This window comes from Narcine bancroftii, chromosome 10, assembly GCF_036971445.1.
Source record: "Narcine bancroftii isolate sNarBan1 chromosome 10, sNarBan1.hap1, whole genome shotgun sequence".
NCBI classification, from domain to species: domain Eukaryota; kingdom Metazoa; phylum Chordata; class Chondrichthyes; order Torpediniformes; family Narcinidae; genus Narcine; species Narcine bancroftii.
In genome coordinates this window covers 11,760,355-11,778,483 of record NC_091478.1, presented here as the reverse complement: position 1 = coordinate 11,778,483, position 18,129 = coordinate 11,760,355, and the positions used below count along the sequence as shown (strand labels likewise).

The window sequence follows — 18,129 nt, the reverse complement described above, 5'->3', positions numbered from 1 at the left end:
ACCAGGTGCCAGATACCAGGGTTTTTACTGTAAATATAAACCGCTAGGCAATGGTTTTTGACCTTTTCACAAGCTTTATTTTCTTATTTCCTCGACCCACTCTAAATCCTACCACATGGGATGGAAGTTGCTCAAGGAGTTTGGCTCAGAACCCACGCCAAAGCATTCATTAGCTTGTTCTTGGACAGCCTTGGCCAGATGTTGGCAACTTCAGGACTCCCCCTGCAGCTGTGCTGAGAGATATTCGGACCAGTAAACTGAAAAGAAGTTCAGGAGAAGTAATTTCATGACGAAAGTTAATTGAAAATGGTGGCTGTGAACTTTCCAGCTGAAAGCATTGGCCACTCTCTTTCAACAGGTTTAAAGCACAAAAAGGAACAGGGAAATAAATGTTCTATATGTTTATACTTGTAAAGTAAAAACTGGCTGCCACGTGAATGATTACATGAGAATTTCATTTAAATGAATACAGTTTTATTAGAAACAGATTATTTGGTCATCAGTACTGAAGCAAATTACTCAAGTTACAAAAATGTCCTACCATCTATTAAACTGTAGCTGTTACGGCAATGAAAATTTAACAGTCACGTTTTACCATTACTGACCTACTTAGGTTTTCCAAGAGATTTGGAATTGCTAGCCCATTGGTTGACTGAACTGACAGCAGTGGTTTTGTCAGTACTTGCTATAACATTAACTAATCCCTTACAAACACAAAACATTCCTGAATGCTTGAGTTCACAAACTGCTGCAGCTAAACAATTGCAAAAGCCCCCAAAATATCAGTGCGCGACACTATTTTTTCTTACCAATTTAAAACACCACAGATTGCTAGGATGCCTGTTTATTCATTCACTGAGGTCTGACTTGGTTAAGCATCTCAGTGACTGTGTTATCAGCTTCCTTTCAATATCATAGAGCAGAGAACAGACTAGCACAGGCACAGACCCTTCAGCCCATGATGCCTGTGCTGAACATGATGCCAAATTAAACAAAATCTCTGCTGCTTGCAAGTTCTAAGTATCCTTTTGTTCCTTATGTATTCATGCATCTCTCCACAATTGTATCGTCATTCATCACTGCCCCCTGGCAGCCCATTCCAGGCACCAACCACTCCAGGTTAAAAAAAAAGTGCTCCACACATCTCCTTTAAACTTTTCCCCCACCTCTTCACCTTAAACTCATGACCTCTACAATGTGATATTTTTACCTTGGGAAAGTGATTCTGTCTGTCTACTCAATCAATGCTTTTCATAATTCTATAAACTTCTATCAGGTGTCCCCTCAACCTCCGACGCTCTGGAGAAAACAATCCAGGTTTGTCCAACCTCTCCCCATACCTCATGCCCTCCAATCCAGGCAGCATCTTGATAAATCTCTTCTGTACCCTTTCTAAAGCCTCCACATCCATCCTGTAATGGGGTGACCAGAAATGAACACAGTACTTTGAGGCAGCCTGTGCCTTTTTTTTCCCCAGGACAGGAAGAGCAAATACAAGATATCTGGAATTGCTGGGGTGGTAGTAGAGGCTGAAAAATTAAGGGCATTTAAGAGCTTTGACAGGCACGTGGATGAAAGAAAAATAGAAGGTTACGAGGTAGGAAGGGTTTCGGTTTTTTGTTGGTAGAAAGACGTAGGTTGGCACAACATTGAAGGGCTTTTAGTGTTTTTACTTAAAGTGCAGCCTAAGCAAAGTTTTATAAAGTGGCAACATGACTTCCTTTCTCTTATCCTGAAAGCCTTGTCCAATGAAGGCAAGCATGCCTCTAAAAACATATGGAGCTTGTTGGTTAATTGGTGCATTTGGGGCAGCACAGGCTCGTGGGTCAGAAGATACCATCCTGTATCTCTAAAAAAAAATTAAGAATTGTAAAATGCCACAGTCATCTTTATCACCCAAACTATTTGCATGGCCTCTTTCACTGAGGCATGGACCTGAACCCCCAAATCCCTCTATAAAGGTTAAAACATTGTGTGTTTTTTTAACTCTTAGTTAATTTTGTGCCTGTCTCTTTAAGAGAACTATTGTTTATAGTATTACCATAGAGACTTTGATGTAATATGTCATAATATCCACCCAGACCAACAACTTACTCATTATTCTTCAGTCTGTGAAGAAGGAGTGAGCACAAGAAATGTTTGAGTTTTTTGTCTCTTTAAATATCATTATGTATCTCTTTAAAGTTTGAGCTTCTTTATATGCATTTTATATCTCTATCATACAGTAAGTGCTTTGCTATTTATCATTATGAAAGACTTAATGCGAAGCTATGCAAAATGTTTATCCATTTTATCAATGGATTAAAACTACATAAAGCAGCAGCCACAGAGTTTGATTTATTTGATTAAAGAGATTGAAATTCGGAAATATCGCAGCTCACGCTTTTGGAAGATGATTCTTTGAAATTAGGATATATTAGAATAAGGAAAGTGTCATCTATATTTCGATTCAAAGAAAAAGTTAATTGTGAACTTTGTATGGAAGAAAGGCTCATAAAATTTGTCTAAAAGAATTAGCAGCTTGATTTAAAGTAAGAGGCATCTACGTTGTAATAATAGATCATTCCAGAAACCAGGGGAAACTAGGTTGCAGTGTGAAGAATCCAAGTTGGATACGAAGAAATCTCATCAGGCTAAAGATATTGAGTCTTCAGCTCCTCTCAAAGAACTGTTTGGATGTGAGTTGAGACATTAATATACCTTCTGCACATCAATGCCATTCGGAACCCTTCCAGTTAATGATGCACTTGCCCCTTTACCCCTCAGTCAATTTAATGTCTTAGACTTCGGTCAAATCTGTTGAGATGCAATATGAATGTAAACAATTTAATGGATTGGAATTCCATGAATGGATAAAAATTAAGTTGGAAATGGTTTTTTTTAAAATTTGAACTCAAATATGGTCATTTAGATCCAAGTTTTACAGTAAATCTAATAAATTCTTTTACTTGTGGCATGTAAGCAAAGAGTGGTTCATTAAAAAAGTTCACAATGACAAATAATAAATCATGTTTTGAAAATGCATTTATTGAATTTGTACAAACATCTGTTTATAGAAATAAACAATGTCCCTAAGATAGAATTGTTCTCTAAACTTGTGCTCCCATGGCAATTGTGTCAAAACTGACCATAATGATTTTGATTTACTCACTGCAGTCTTCACAGTTATTACACATCTCACTCAATGAGCAAAAAGGGCCATGCACAGAAAGTGTTTGGCAACCAGCATTTCTTATTTCAAGCAACTACATTAATGCATTTTTTTCTTATTGAATTTTACCCTTAAATCTTCTAACAAAGCACATTGATCCCACTTTTTCAAATCTAGGGAGCAGAGGCCAGGAGTGAATGATATAAGACACAAAAACAGACCTGTTTTGAAAGTCCGAGTCTAAATCGACTGCTTAGGTCTTTCAGCTTGATACAGTACCAGCTTTAGCGATTTAATTCAGAAAATTAATGATGTGCAAATTGAACATGGAGAATTCTACACAAAAGTAAATCAAAGTGGCCTCCAGTTCTAACTTGTAAAAGTTAACTTTGAGCATGTTCTTGTGTTGCATAGAAAGTGGTTAACACATAATCTATATTGTATCTAGACCAGTGGTTCACAACCTTTTTCCACTCATATCCCATTTTAAGTAATCCCTATGCCATAGGTGCTCTGTGATTAGGAAGGGATGGCTTAAGGTGGGATGTGGGTGGATAGAAAAAGTTTGAAAACCACTGTTTTAATCGTCCCCAATTGACTTGGTTATGTGCACGGTTTCAGAACTCCAAAGGAAATGGGCAAAATATTTCCGTAATAATTGGGTCCACTCAGTGGGAAGAAAAAGGGTTTGAGAACCACTGATCTAGACAGAGTGCTGATGGCAAAAACTGCTAAACCATTTAAGAGACAAATAGCTCCAGCAACCAGAGGGATGTAGAGAATTTCAGATGTGGACTGAATCACCTATTACCCAGAAGGACCACATAGTGTTGTAAAAAGACTCCCTTTTGGGCATTTGGCAATAATGCTTAGCTGAGTACTAGCAAATGACCTTCAGGTATTTAGTCCAAATTATGGTACTGATTCTATCTAGATGATTCATTAGAACATAAGAAACTAAGAAATAGGAGCAGGAGTAGGTCATCTACCATTTACCATCGAGCCTGCTCTAGCCCTTAATTCCCCTACTAAGTAAAAATCTATCCTACCTTGTCTTAAGTATATTTACTGAGGTACCTGCCACTGCTTCATTGGGCAATGTGAAAAGCAGTTCCTCCTCATCTTCATTCTAAATCTACTACCCTGAATCTTGAGGCTATATCCCCTAGTTCTAGGTCTCCCTCACTAATAGAAAAAAACACCTACCTCTATGTTATCTATGCCTTTCATAATTTTATATATTTCCATAAGAGCCCCTCTCAAACTTCACAATTACAGTGAGTGCAGTCCAGATCACACAATCTCTCCTCAGAGGCTAACTCCCTCTCATTCTATAAGGCCCTTCTATAAAGCAAAAAATCCGAACGTAAAGGTGCCTTACGTCGGAAATTTGTCTGTGAGCGGCGGCAAGGCGGCGACTCCAATCCCTCTCCAGGGAGGGCTAGAGGTGGAGCGGTGCGCTGCATAAAGGCTCGAGATCCAGCAGTGCAAAATAACAGGCCTTATAATGGAAGGCCACAGGCATCAGGCTTCACTGCTAAACAATACCTCCATCCAACCGAGAGCTTCACTCGGAGCACACATCATTTCAGAATTCTCCTTGTCAAGACAAAGATATTAAAACAATTTTTTTTTTAATTGCATTATCCACCAACAAACAAACATTTGAAAAAGCAAAGATTTTGACTTTCACACAGACTTTGCAGTTTATTCCAACTCACTCAGCTGGATTGCTGTAGGAGATTTACATTTCTGTGATTCATTACAAATGATATTTTCATGTTTTGGAAAATACAAGGTCCTGAAAGTGCAGAGATTTTCAAAAAGTTGTTTATTTTTGCTGATAGGAGCAAGAATTTAAGTGAAGTAAAAAGTGAGTTCAGATTTCTCGTTTTAAAGATTGTGAAATAAAATGAAGGCAGAGAGACAATTTGAATTTGTTTTAAGTCATTCAACCCCTGCATTAAACTAGAGTTGATAAATTATGTTTCCCTCGATCATCCTTTGCTTCCCAAACGCAGCTCCGCCAAATTTGGTGCATGATTTTCAGAAGTAGAATACAATGGACAAGTGCTGTTTCGTGCATGTTTTGGATGAGACCAATTATGAAGCTCTATAGTGTGTATCTGGACGCACTTCAGTTAAATGTGGATTGCAGTGTTACTTTTCCTGTCATCGAATTGGTATATTTGAGTATCTACAAATGCAGCAATGTTAACATTGGAGAGAAATAGGAGCGCCTCTTTGAGCACTGTTGAGGGGGACATCAAGGTTGGGGGAGTGACAGTGGCTGTGCCTCCGGCACGAGGTCGGCCCCTGTAGCTCAGAAAGGGAGGGAAAGGAAGAGGAGGGCAATTGTGGTAGGAGACTCCATAGTTAAGAGGACGGATAGGGGATTCTGCGGACGCAGCAAGGAGAACCGGATGGTGGTTTGCCTCCCTGGTGCCAGGGTCCGAGATGTTGCTGCTCGTGTCCCAGATATCCTAAAGTGGGAGGGACAGGAGCCAGAGGTCGTGGTACATGTAGGTACCAATGACATAGGGAGAATTAGAGAAGAGGTCCTAAAAAGTGAGTACAGGCAGTTAGGTAGGGAGTTAAAAAGAAGGACCGCAAAGGGGGTAATCTCTGGATTACTCCCTGTGCCACGTGACAGTGTGAATAGAAATAGAATGAGGTGGAGGATTAACACGTGGCTGAAGGGGTGGAGTAAGGGGCAGGGTTTTAAGTTTCTGGATAACTGGGACCTTTTTTGGGGGAGATGTGACCTGTACAGTAAGGACGGGTTACACTTAAATCCCAGGGGGACCAGAATCCTGGCAGAGGTATTTGCTAAGGCTACTCAGGATCCTTTAAACTAGAATGGTTGGGGGGAGGGAACAAAATAGTACAGAGCAGTAAGGAGAAGGTTAGAATGCAAACAAAGAAAGTTTGTAGTAAGTATTTGAATATGGATGGGCAGGTGATAGAGAAGGGAAATGCTCTGGAAGAAGATGAAGGGCAATTGGCAGGAAAAGTAAATAATGTTGTTCTTAAAGATGAGGGAAAACAGGGATTAAAAATTGGGAATTCCCTGAAATTCATATATTTTAATGCCAGGAATATTGTAAAAAAGGTGGATGAGCTGAAGGTATGGATTGATACTTGGAAGTATGATGTGGTAGCGATTAGTGAGACATGGTTGCAGGAGGGATGTGATTGGCAACTGAATATCCCTGGGTTTCGTTGTTTTAGGTGTGATAGAGTCGGAGGGGCAAGAGGAGGTGGGGTTGCATTGCTTGTCAGGGAAAATATTACAGCGGTGCCTAGGAAGGATAGATTAGAGGGCACATCCACGGAGGCTATTTGGGTGGAACTGAGGAGTAGGAAAGGAGAGGTTACACTTGTAGGGGTGTATTATAGACCAACCGGAGGGGACCGAGACCTAGAGGAGCAAATCTGTAGGGAGATAGTAGATATTTGTGATAAGTACAGGGTTGTAATTATGGGAGATTTTAATTTTCCACATATAGATTGGGAAACACATTCTGTGAAAGGACTGGATGGGTTAGAGTTTGTGAAATGTGTGCAAGATAGTTTTTTACAACAATATGTAGAGGTGCCGACCAGAGAAGGAGCAGTGTTAGATCTATTGTTGGCAAATGGGATGGGTCAAGTGACGGAGGTTAGTGTTGGCGAGCACTTTGGGTCCAGTGATCATAATGCCATCAGCTTCAATGTCATTATGGAAAGAGAGAAATCAGCGCCAAGGATTGAGGTTTTTGATTGGGGAAAAGCTAGATTTGAGGAGATGCGAAAGGACTTGCAGGGTGTGCATTGGGACAATTTGTTTTATGGGCAGGATGTAGTAGAGAGATGGAAGTCTTTTAAAGATCAGATTTTGAGAGTGCAAAAGCTTTATGTTCCTGTTAGGTTAAAAGGAGGGGCAAAAGGTTTGAGAGAGCCGTGGTTTTCAAGGAATATTGGAAACTTGGTTCGAAGAAAAAGGGAGGCGTACATTAGATATAAGAAGCATGGAGTTAAGGAGATGTTTGAAAGATACATTGAATGTAAGAGGAATCTTAAGAGAGGAATTAGGAAAGCTAAAAGAAGGTACGAGAAAACTATGGAAAGCAGGGTGAAAACTAATCCAAAAGAGTTCTACAAATATGTTAATGGTAAGAGGAAAGCTAGAGACAAAATTGGTCCCTTAGAAAATCAGAGTGGAAAACTGTGTGTGGAGCCTAGAGAAATGGGGGAGATATTGAACAGTTTCTTTTCTTCGGTATTCACTAAGGAGAAGGATATTGGGAGATGTGGGATAAAAAAAGCAAATTGGGTAAATATGGGGAATATAGAGATTACAAAAGGTGTAGTTTTAAGGCTTTTGAAGAATATAAAGGTGGATAAGTCTCCGGGACCAGACGGGATCTTCCCCAGGACATTGAGAGAAGTGAAGGAGGAAATAGCAGAGGCTCTGGCGGTAATTTTCCAAATGTCATTAGATATGGGGATAGTGCCGGAGGATTGGCGCATTGCGCATGTGGTTCCGTTATTTAAAAAGGGTTCAAGGAGGAAGCCTGGCAACTATCAGCCTGTAAGTTTGACGTCTGTGGTAGGTAAATTAATGGAGAAAATTCTTAGAGATAGTACTTATAAACATCTGGATAGACAGGGTCTGATCAGGAGCACTCAACATGGATTTGTGGGAGGAAGGTCATGTTTGACCAATCTGATTGAATTTTTTGAAGAGGTGACTAGGAATGTGGATGAGGGTAGCGCAGTGGATGTTGTCTATATGGACTTCAGTAAGGCCTTCGATAAGGTACCACATGAAAGGTTAGTTAGGAAGGTGCAGTCTTTAGGTATAAATTTTAAGATAGTAAAATGGATTGAACATTGGCTGAAAGGGAGAGGCCAGAGAGTGGTAGTGGATAATTGTCTGTCAGGTTGGAGGCCGGTGACCAGTGGTGTGCCTCATGGATCTGTATTGGGCCCATTGTTGTTCGTTATATACATTAATGATCTAGATGATGGGGTGGTGAATTGGATTAGTAAATATGCAGACGATACTAAGATAGGTGGAATAGTGGATAATGAAGAAGGTTTTCAAGGATGGCAGAGGGATTTGGGCTGCTTAGAAAAGTGGGCTGAAAAATGGCAGATGGAATTTAATGCTGATAAGTGTGAGGTGCTTCATTTTGGTAAGAAGAATCAGAATAGGACATATGTGGTAAATGGGAGAGCACTGATGAATACAGAAGAGCAGAAAGATTTAGGAATAATGGTACATCGTTTCCTGAAGGTAGAAACTCACGTGAATAGGGTGGTGAAGAAGGCTTTTAGTATGCTGGCCTTTATCAATCATTGCATGGAATATAGGAGTTGGGAGGTGATGTTGAGATTGTATAAGACGTTGGTGCGGCCTAATTTGGAGTTCTGTGTGCAGTTCTGGTTGCCTAATTATAGGAAGGATATAAACAGAGTGGAGAGAGTGCAGAGAAGGTTTACCAGAATGTTGCCTGGGTTTAAGCATCTGGAGTATGGGGAGAGATTGGACAGATGGGTCTTTATTCTTTGGAGCGCAGAAGGTTGAGAGGGGATTTGATAGAAGTATTTAAGATTATGAAAGGGATAGACAGAATGGATGTGGATAGACTATTTCCGTTAAGAGGAGGAAAGATTAAAACAAGAGGACATGAGTTAAGAATTAAGGGGCAGAGGTTTAGAGGTAACATGAGGGGGAACTTCTTTACTCAGAGAGTGGTAGCTGTGTGGAATGATCTTCCGGGAGAAATAGTGGCGGCGGAGTCAATTGTATTATTTAAGAAAAGGTTGGACAGGTCTATGGATGAGAAGAAGATGGAGGGTTATGGGCATTGTGCAGGGAGGTGGGACTAGAAAGGGGTGTTTGGTTCGGTGCGGACTAGAAGGGCCTAATGGCCTGTTTCCGTGCTGTAATAAAAAAAAAGGTATTGGCCATCTGCACCTTCAAGCCTGCTCTGCTATTTATCATGGTGGATCAATCATCTCAATGCTATCCTTCAGCACTAGTGCCCAGAAATCTGTCAATCTCTGTTTTGAATTCTTGAGGGTAGAGAATTCCAAAGGTTCACTTCACTCTGAGTTAAGAAATTATTCTGTACCTCCATCTCAAATGCCCTATATCTCGTTCTGATTGTGTCACTGGTCTTAGACTCCTGAGACAGGAAAACAAGCTCCCTGCCTCCAATTGTAAAGCATGCTTTGATGTTATCCCCTCTCATTCTTCTAAACTTTTAAGAATCATTATTCATCCGACGAAAGTCCATTCACAGCCACGAAATGCAAAAAAATACAAGATTGAGATTGCCATGGAAATAGCATTCAGGAAGGCCAGAGAAATCTGTCACAAGGCTACGATAACGTTTCTGCCTGCCAGCGAATTGTCATTCAACACTCTGTCTTTCTTTTAAAGCAGTCATTCCCAACCCTTTTTTTTTGCCTATGGCCACCTCAGGACTCTGCTCAAAGCTGATGGGCCCCCTTCCCTGTGGAGCAGTCAAGTTTAGTTGGTTTCTTTCGTACTTCTCTCCTAGTGACCGCATAAAAATAAAAATAAAAATTTCTCTGAGGCCCCCACTCCAATGTGCTGTGGCTACGGCAAAGGACATGCCTGTGGAACACCATCAATAGGATGATCAGTTTATTTCCTGACTTTAAAATGGAATTACTGTATTTCAAAAGGCACAAAATAGAAAAGTGAAATCAACAGGTTTCATTCCTCAGTTCTACGAGTCCACACAGTAAAAGATGTCAAGCCAACCAAGGAAGCCGGGAACAGTCTGAATGTGTAAGGTCTGCATATCATTGTAAATATGTTTACATGCTTTCATTTCTTCAGTGTGTGATATATTTATTTAAAATTTTGAAATTCATTTAGAGGATGTAGTGATGCAATCATATTTATATGGATATAATACAATCAATAAGTGCATGGAGTCCCTTGTGCCAGGGAACCAAGGAAGCAGTCTTGTTTCTCAGAACAAACACTGAGAGGCTGGAGGGACTCAACATGACGGGGCCCATCCTTGGAGAGAAGTGGTTGGCCAACGCTTTGAGGCGGAGTCTCACTAAAGCATCCCAACCAGATCATTTCAGTCCATGGATGCTGCTTGACCCACTGAACCCCTCCATCTTCTCATTGTTGGCTCATAGATTCCTGCATCTGCAGCTTCTGTGTTGTCCTAATCTTGTTTTTTGGCTCCACTAACTATTATTGTAAGCAGAGTTTTACAGGATTTAGGATTCAAAGCTACAGAGGTCATAGAATTGGAAAAAGAGGTCGATTGTTTTGGTTGAGATGCAGAAGAAGATTGCAGATCTTTCACTAACTCAATCTTAAGTGCCGTGAATAGCCAGCCATTAATGGCTGATAACGATAAAATATGGATACCAAGAGAAATAGAATACATGGGGTTCGTGTGCATTTATAAGAAAGGATAAATCATAATAAATGGCTGAACAGATTTGAGAGGGTCACATAGCCTATTCCTGCTTCTCGTTCTTAATTCCTTTCTATCATATCGTGAAAAGAAAAGCAGACAAACACAAATCCATGAAAATCAACTCAAAGTTTATTAACATGAATAGAAAGCAAAATTTACAGTGGTGGGATATCTCAATAAGAAGAACAGAACATGTTGGAAATGCAGCTGGTAGAACACAGTTAATATTTCAGGTTACTGGTGTTTCATCAGAAAAGTTCTGTTTTTGATTCATGGGGCCTTATGATTCTCGCTTTCAATGGGGAAACACTAGAGAGAAAAAGTCAAATTAGGCAAAAGTGGAAAAAGTGTCTTGTTTTCACAGAATTAAACAATTGCTTACTTTAAACCCAACTGGGGTAACTATTTTAATTTGCTGCCAGGTCACTTTAAAACATTATCCTTCCATTGGATGTGTCTAGCAACTATCACAAACATTGTATCTGGAGCACGTTCTTCTTCACTTTTCTCTGTACCTTCTCTACAATATCAGTCGTCCTATAAAGTTTAATTGAAACAGATTACATGGAGCACCTCCCTCGATTTACATGCCTGCAAAGTTTTCTTCAGATCAGTGGGAACAGGCATTTTTTTTAAGAAACCACATCAATATTGCTTTGTGAGATAAAGTTCAGGAGATTTGTATAGCTTTGATGATGACATTTGAAAGGAAACAGGCAGACTTGCCAAACATAAGGGAAGTGAAGAAAAAACATTGTCCTTAATAAATAGAAAGTTATCAGTGACATGGGATTGGAAATAAGGTGGCAGTCAGGCTTGGGTTCAAATTGCTGGCTGTGTTTAGAATCTGCCTTTTACTGAAAAAAATACAGACCTTTGGTTGTAAAAAATGCATTTGATAAAAGTCATGTGTACATTTTGAAAGCTAAACAGGTTACCAGTGCACCTAAAGGATTAGACTACATGATTTGCAGAGCTTTCTCTATGAAGTTCAGGTAATAATGCCAAAATATAGAGAGATTTTGACCATCTGTAGGAGAGTGTTGTTGATGGACCTGACAAGAGGTGATTGCTCGAACTCCACTGAAGATAATAACAAGGAAAAAGATAAAATAAATACTTTTGGAATGAATTAACATTTTATGGGCTGCCAATAAATAATGCTCCAGTTGAGACTGCTCCGAGCAAACCTGGAGTATTTGGTTAAGATTAGAAATCGAATTAACAAGGATGCAAAGAAACCTGAGATGCCTCAACTCTCAGAGCTTCATTAGACACCTCTGAAAACAAAATTAAGTGCACACATCAGGAATAAGACTTAGGAGTGGTGGTGAAACAGAACCTGGTGACAGTGAGAAATGGATGATGATAAATCTGGAGACCATCTTGTTCTTATTTCAAGCAGAGTGTCTGCAGCCTTTCGTCTTTTACACACGACAATGCTTTACAGTATGAACGTGCACATGAATTCAATGAAGTTAAAATGAAATAGCGAATTGGTACCAATCCAGAGGTGAAAATTTTGCGACATAAACTACATAACAATTTAGAGCACAAACCAGGCCAGTTTGACCCAACGAGACCATGCCAAACTTTTTATCCCACACAGTTACACTGATTCATATTTGGCACAATATAATCATTTAAAGCACAGAAACAGGCCAGTTTGGTCCTATTAGTCCATCTGAACGGCATCCGCCACCTTGTCCCACTGACCTGCATTTGGCCAAATACAACCATGTAACCACTTACATCACAGAAACAGGCCAATTTTGTCCTATTATTGCGTTTCGGACATCTTATGCCACCCACTCCTACTGACCCATATTTGGTCAAATATAACCATGTAACAACTTACAGTCCAGAAACAGGTCAAATTGGTCCAATTATTGCATTCCGGACATCTACTGACACCCAGACCCACTGACCCGCATTTGGAAAAATATAGCCATGTAACCACTTACAGACAGAAACGGGCCAGTTGTGCCCGACTACTCCGTTCTGAACATGTTCTGCCACCTTGTCCCACTGACCCACATTTGGTCAAATATAACCATGTAACCACTTACATCAGAGAAAGAGGCAAATTTGGTCCCATTATTGCATTTCTGTCACCCTCTGCCATCCAGTCCCACTGACCTGCATTTGGCCAAATATAACCATGTAACCACTGATATCACAGAAACAGGCCAATTTGGTCTTATTATTGCGTTTCGGACATCTTATGCCACCCTGTCCCACTGACCCATATTTGGCCAGATATAACCATGTAACCACTTATATCACAGAAACAGGCCAATTTGGGCATACTAGTTCATGCCAAACTTTTCTCCCATTCAGTTATACTGACTCGTTTTTGGCGAAATATAACCACTTAAAGCACAGATACAGGTCAGTTTGGTCCTACTAGTCCATTCTGAACAGCTTCTGCCACCTTGTCCTTCAGACCCATATTTGGCCAGATATAAGCATGTAATCACTTATATCACAGAAACAGGCCAATTTGGGCATACTAGTCCATGCCAAACTTTTTCTCCCACTCAGTTCCACTGACTCGTATTTGACGAAACATAACGATTTAAAGCACAGATACAGGTCAGTTTGGTCCTACTAGTCCATTCTGAACAGCTTCTGCCACCTTGTCGTCAGACCCGTTTTTGGACAAATATAACCATGTAACCACTTATATCACTGAAAAAGGCCAATTTGGTTCTATTATTGCGTTTCGGACAAGTTATGCCACCCAGTCCCACTGACCCATATATGGTCAAATATAACCATGTAACGACTTACATTCGAGAAACAGGCAGTTTGGCCCAAAATTCTGTTCTGAACATTTTCTGCCACCTTGTCCCACTGATCCGGATTTGGTCAAATATAACCATGTAACCACTTACAGTCCAGAAACAGGCAGTTTGGCCCAAAATTCTGTTCTGAACATTTTCTGCCACCTTGTCCCACTGATCCGGATTTGGTCAAATATAACCATGTAACCACTTACATCACAGAAACAGGCCAATTTGGTCCTAATATTGCTTTTCAGACATCTTATGCCACCCTGTCCCACTTACCCATATTTGGCCAGATATAACCATGTAAGCACTTATATCACAGAAACAGGCCAATTTTGGCATACTAGTCCATGGCAAACATTTCTCCCACTCAGCTCCGCTGAATCGTTTTTGGCGAAATATAACCATTTAAAGCACAGATACAGGTCAGTTTGGTCCTAATAGTCCATTCTGAACAGCTTCTGCCACCTTGTCCTACAGACCCGTATTTGGACAAATATAACCATGTAACCACTTACAGTCCAGAAACAGGCAGTTTGGCCCAAAATTCTGTTCTGAACATTTTCTGCCACATTGTCCCACTGATCCGGATTTGGACAAATATAACCATGTAACCACTTACAGTCCAGAAACAGGCAGTTTGGCCCAAAATTCTATTCTGAACATTTTCTGCCACCTTGTCCCTCTGATCCGGATTTAGTCAAATATAACCATGTAACCACTTACATCACAGAAACAGGCCAATTTGGTCCTATTATTGTGTTTCGGACATCTTTTTCCACCCAGTCCCACTGACCCATATTTGGTCAAATATAACCATGTAACGACTTACATTCGAGAAACAGGCAGTTTGGCCCAAAATTCTGTTCTGAACATTTTCTGCCACCTTGTCCCACTGATCCGGATTTGGTCAAATATAACCATGTAACCACTTACAGTCCAGAAACAGGCAGTTTGGCCCAAAATTCTGTTCTGAACATTTTCTGCCACCTTGTCCCACTGATCCGGATTTGGTCAAATATAACCATGTAACCACTTATATCACAGAAACAGGCCAATTTGGTCCTATTATTGCGTTTCGGACATCTTATGCCACCCTGTCCCACTTACCCATATTTGGCCAGATATAACCATGTAAGCACTTATATCACAGAAACAGGCCAATTTTGGCATACTAGTCCATGCCAAACCTTTCACCCACTCAGCTCCACTGACTCGTTTTTGGCGAAATATATCCATTTAAAGCACAGATACAGGTCAGGTTGGTCCTACTAGTCCATTCTGAACAGCTTCTGCCACCTTGTCCTTCAGACCCGTATTTGGACAAATATAACCATGTAACCACTTATATCACTGAAAAAGGCCAATTTGGTCCTATTATTGCGTTTCGGACATCTTATGCCACCCTGTCCCACTGACCCATATTTGGCCAGATATAACCATGTAACCACTTATATCACAGAAACAGGCCAATTTGGGCATACTAGTCCATGCCAAACTTTTTCTAACTCACTTCCACTGACACGTTTTTGGCGAAATATAACCATTTAAAGCACAGATACAGGTCAGTTTGGTCCTACTAGTCCATTCTAAACAGCTTCTGCCACCTTGTCCCACTGAACCGTATTTGGCCAAATATAACCATGTAACCACTTACATCACAGAAATAAGCCAAATTGGTTCAATTATTGCATTCCGGACATCTTCTGACACCCAGACCCACTGAACCGCCTTTGAAAAAATATAACCACTTACACTCCAGAAACAGGCCAGTTTTGCCCGACAACTCCGTTGTGAACATCTTATGCCACCTTGTCCCATTGACCCGCATTTGGCCAAATATAACCATGTAACCACTTACAGTCCAGAAACAGGCAGTTTGGCCCAAAATTCTGTTCTGAACATTTTCTGCCACCTTGTCCCACTGATCCGGAGTTGGTCAAATATAACCATGTAACCACTTACAGTCCAGAAACAGGCAGTTTGGCCCAAAATTCTGTTCTGAACATTTTCTGCCACCTTGTCCCACTGATCCGGATTTGGTCAAATATAACCATGTAACCACTTACATCACCAAAACAGGCCAATATGGGCCTATTACTGCATTTCGGACATCTTATGCCACCCTGTCCCACTGACCCATATTTGGCCAGATATAACCATGTAACCACTTACATCACAGAAACAGGCCAATTTGGTCCTATTGTTGCATTTCGGACATCTTTTCCACCATGTCCCACTGACCCATATTTGGTCAAATATAACCATGTAACGACTTACAGTCGAGAAACAGGCAGTTTGGCCCAAAATTCTGTTCTGAACATTTTCTGCCACCTTGTCCCACTGATCCGGATTTGGTCAAATATAACCATGTAACCACTTACAGTCCAGAAACAGGCAGTTTGGCCCAAAATTCTGTTCTGAACATTTTCTGCCACATTGTCCCACTGATCCGGATTTGGACAAATATAACCATGTAACCACTTACATCACAGAAACAGGCAGTTTGGCCCAAAATTCTGTTCTGAACATTTTCTGCCACCTTGTCCCACTGATCCGGATTTGGTCAAATATAACCATGTAACCACTTACATCACAGAAACAGGCCAATTTGGTCCTATTATTGCTTTTCGGACATCTTATGCCACCCTGTCCCACTGACCCATATTTGGCCAGATATAACCATGTAACCACTTATATCACAGAAACAGGCCAATTTTGGCATACTAGTCCATGCCAAACTTTTCACCCACTCAGCTCCACTGACTCGTTTTTGGCGAAATATATCCATTTAAAGCACAGATACAGGACAGATTGGTCCTACTAGTCCATTCTGAACAGCTTCTGCCACCTTGTCCTTCAGACCCGTATTTGGACAAATATAACCATGTAACCACTTATATCACTGAAAAAGGCCAATTTGGTCCTATTATTGCGTTTCGGACAAGTTATGCCACCCAGTCCCACTGACCCATATTTGGTCAAATATAACCATGTAACCACTTACAGTCCAGAAACAGGCAGTTTGGCCCAAAATTCTGTTCTGAACATTTTTTGCCACCTTGTCCCACTGATCCGGATTTGGTCAAATATAACCATGCAACCACTTACATCACAGAAACAGGCCAATTTGGTCCTATTATGGCTTTTCGGACACCTTATGCCACCCTGTCCCACTAACCCATATTTGTCCAGATATAACCATGTAACCACTTATATCACAGAAACAGGCCAATTTGGGCATACTAGTCCATGCCAAACTTTTTCACCCACTCAGTTCCACTGACTCGTATTTGGCGAAATATAACCATTTAAATCACAAAAACAGACCAGTTTGGTCCTACTTGTCCATTCTGAACAGCTTCTGCCACCTTGTCCCACTGAACCGTATTTGGCCAAATATAACGATGTAACCACTTACATCACAGAAATAAGCCAAATTGGTCCAATTATTGCATTCCGGACATCTTCTGACACCCAGACCCACTGAACCGCCTTTGAAAAAATATAACCACTTACAGTCCAGAAACAGGCCAGTTTTGCCCGACAACTCCGTTGTGAACATCTTATGCCACCTTGTCCCATTGACCCGCATTTGGCCAAATATAACCATGTAACCACTTACAGTCCAGAAACAGGCAGTTTGGCCCAAAATTCTGTTCTGAACATTTTCTGCCACCTTGTCCCACTGATCCGGATTTGGTCAAATATAACCATGTAACCACTTACAGTCCAGAAACAGGCAGTTTGGCCCAAAATTCTGTTCTGAACATTTTCTGCCACCTTGTCCCACTGATCCGGATTTGGTCAAATATAACCATGTAACCACTTACAGTCCAGAAACAGGCAGTTTGGCCCAAAATTCTGTTCTGAACATTTTCTGCCACCTTGTCCCACTGATCCGGATTTGGTCAAATATAACCATGTAATAACTTACATCACAGAAACAGGCCAATTTGGTCCTATTATTGCATTTCGGACATCTTTTCCACCCTGTCCCACTGACCCATATTTGGTCAAATATAACCATGTAACCACTGATATCACAGAAACAGGCCAATTTGGGCATACTAGTCCATGCCAAACTTTTTCTCCCACTCACTTCCACTGACACGTTTTTGGCGAAATATAACCATTTAAAGCACAGATACAGGTCAGTTTGGTCCTACTAGTCCATTCTGAACAGCATCTGCCACCTTGTCCCACTGAACCGTATTTGGCCAAATATAACCATGTAACCACTTACATCACAGAAATAAGCCAAATTGGTTCAATTATTGCATTCCGGACATCTTCTGACACCCAGACCCACTTAACCGCCTTTGAAAAAATATAACCACTTACAGTCCAGAAACAGGCCAGTTTTGCAGCGACAACTCCGTTGTGAACATCTTATGCCACCTTGTCCCATTGACCCGCATTTGGCCAAATATAACCATGTAACCACTTACAGTCCAGAAACAGGCAGTTTGGCTCAAAATTCTATTCTGAACATTTTCTGCCACCTTGTCCCACTGATCCGGATTTAGTCAAATATAACCATGTAACCACTTACATCACAGAAACAGGCCAATTTGGTCCTATTATTGCGTTTCGGACAAGTTATGCCACCCAGTCCCACTGACCCATATTTGGTCAAATATAACCATGTAACCACTTACAGTCCAGAAACAGGCAGTTTGGCCCAAAATTCTGTTCTGAACATTTTCTGCCACCTTGTCCC

General features: G+C 40.8%; 1 long non-coding RNA gene across 1 annotated transcript; it reads right to left on the bottom strand.

The window, feature by feature from the left end:
* Positions 1-10,725: 10,725 nt before the first annotated feature.
* Positions 10,726-12,656, bottom strand: LOC138743885 (uncharacterized). Its single transcript, XR_011345092.1, has 2 exons — positions 12,579-12,656; positions 10,726-10,923 (listed from the first exon to the last, which is right to left on the bottom strand). It is a non-coding gene; the product is annotated as an uncharacterized lncRNA (long non-coding RNA).
* Positions 12,657-18,129: the final 5,473 nt, after the last annotated feature.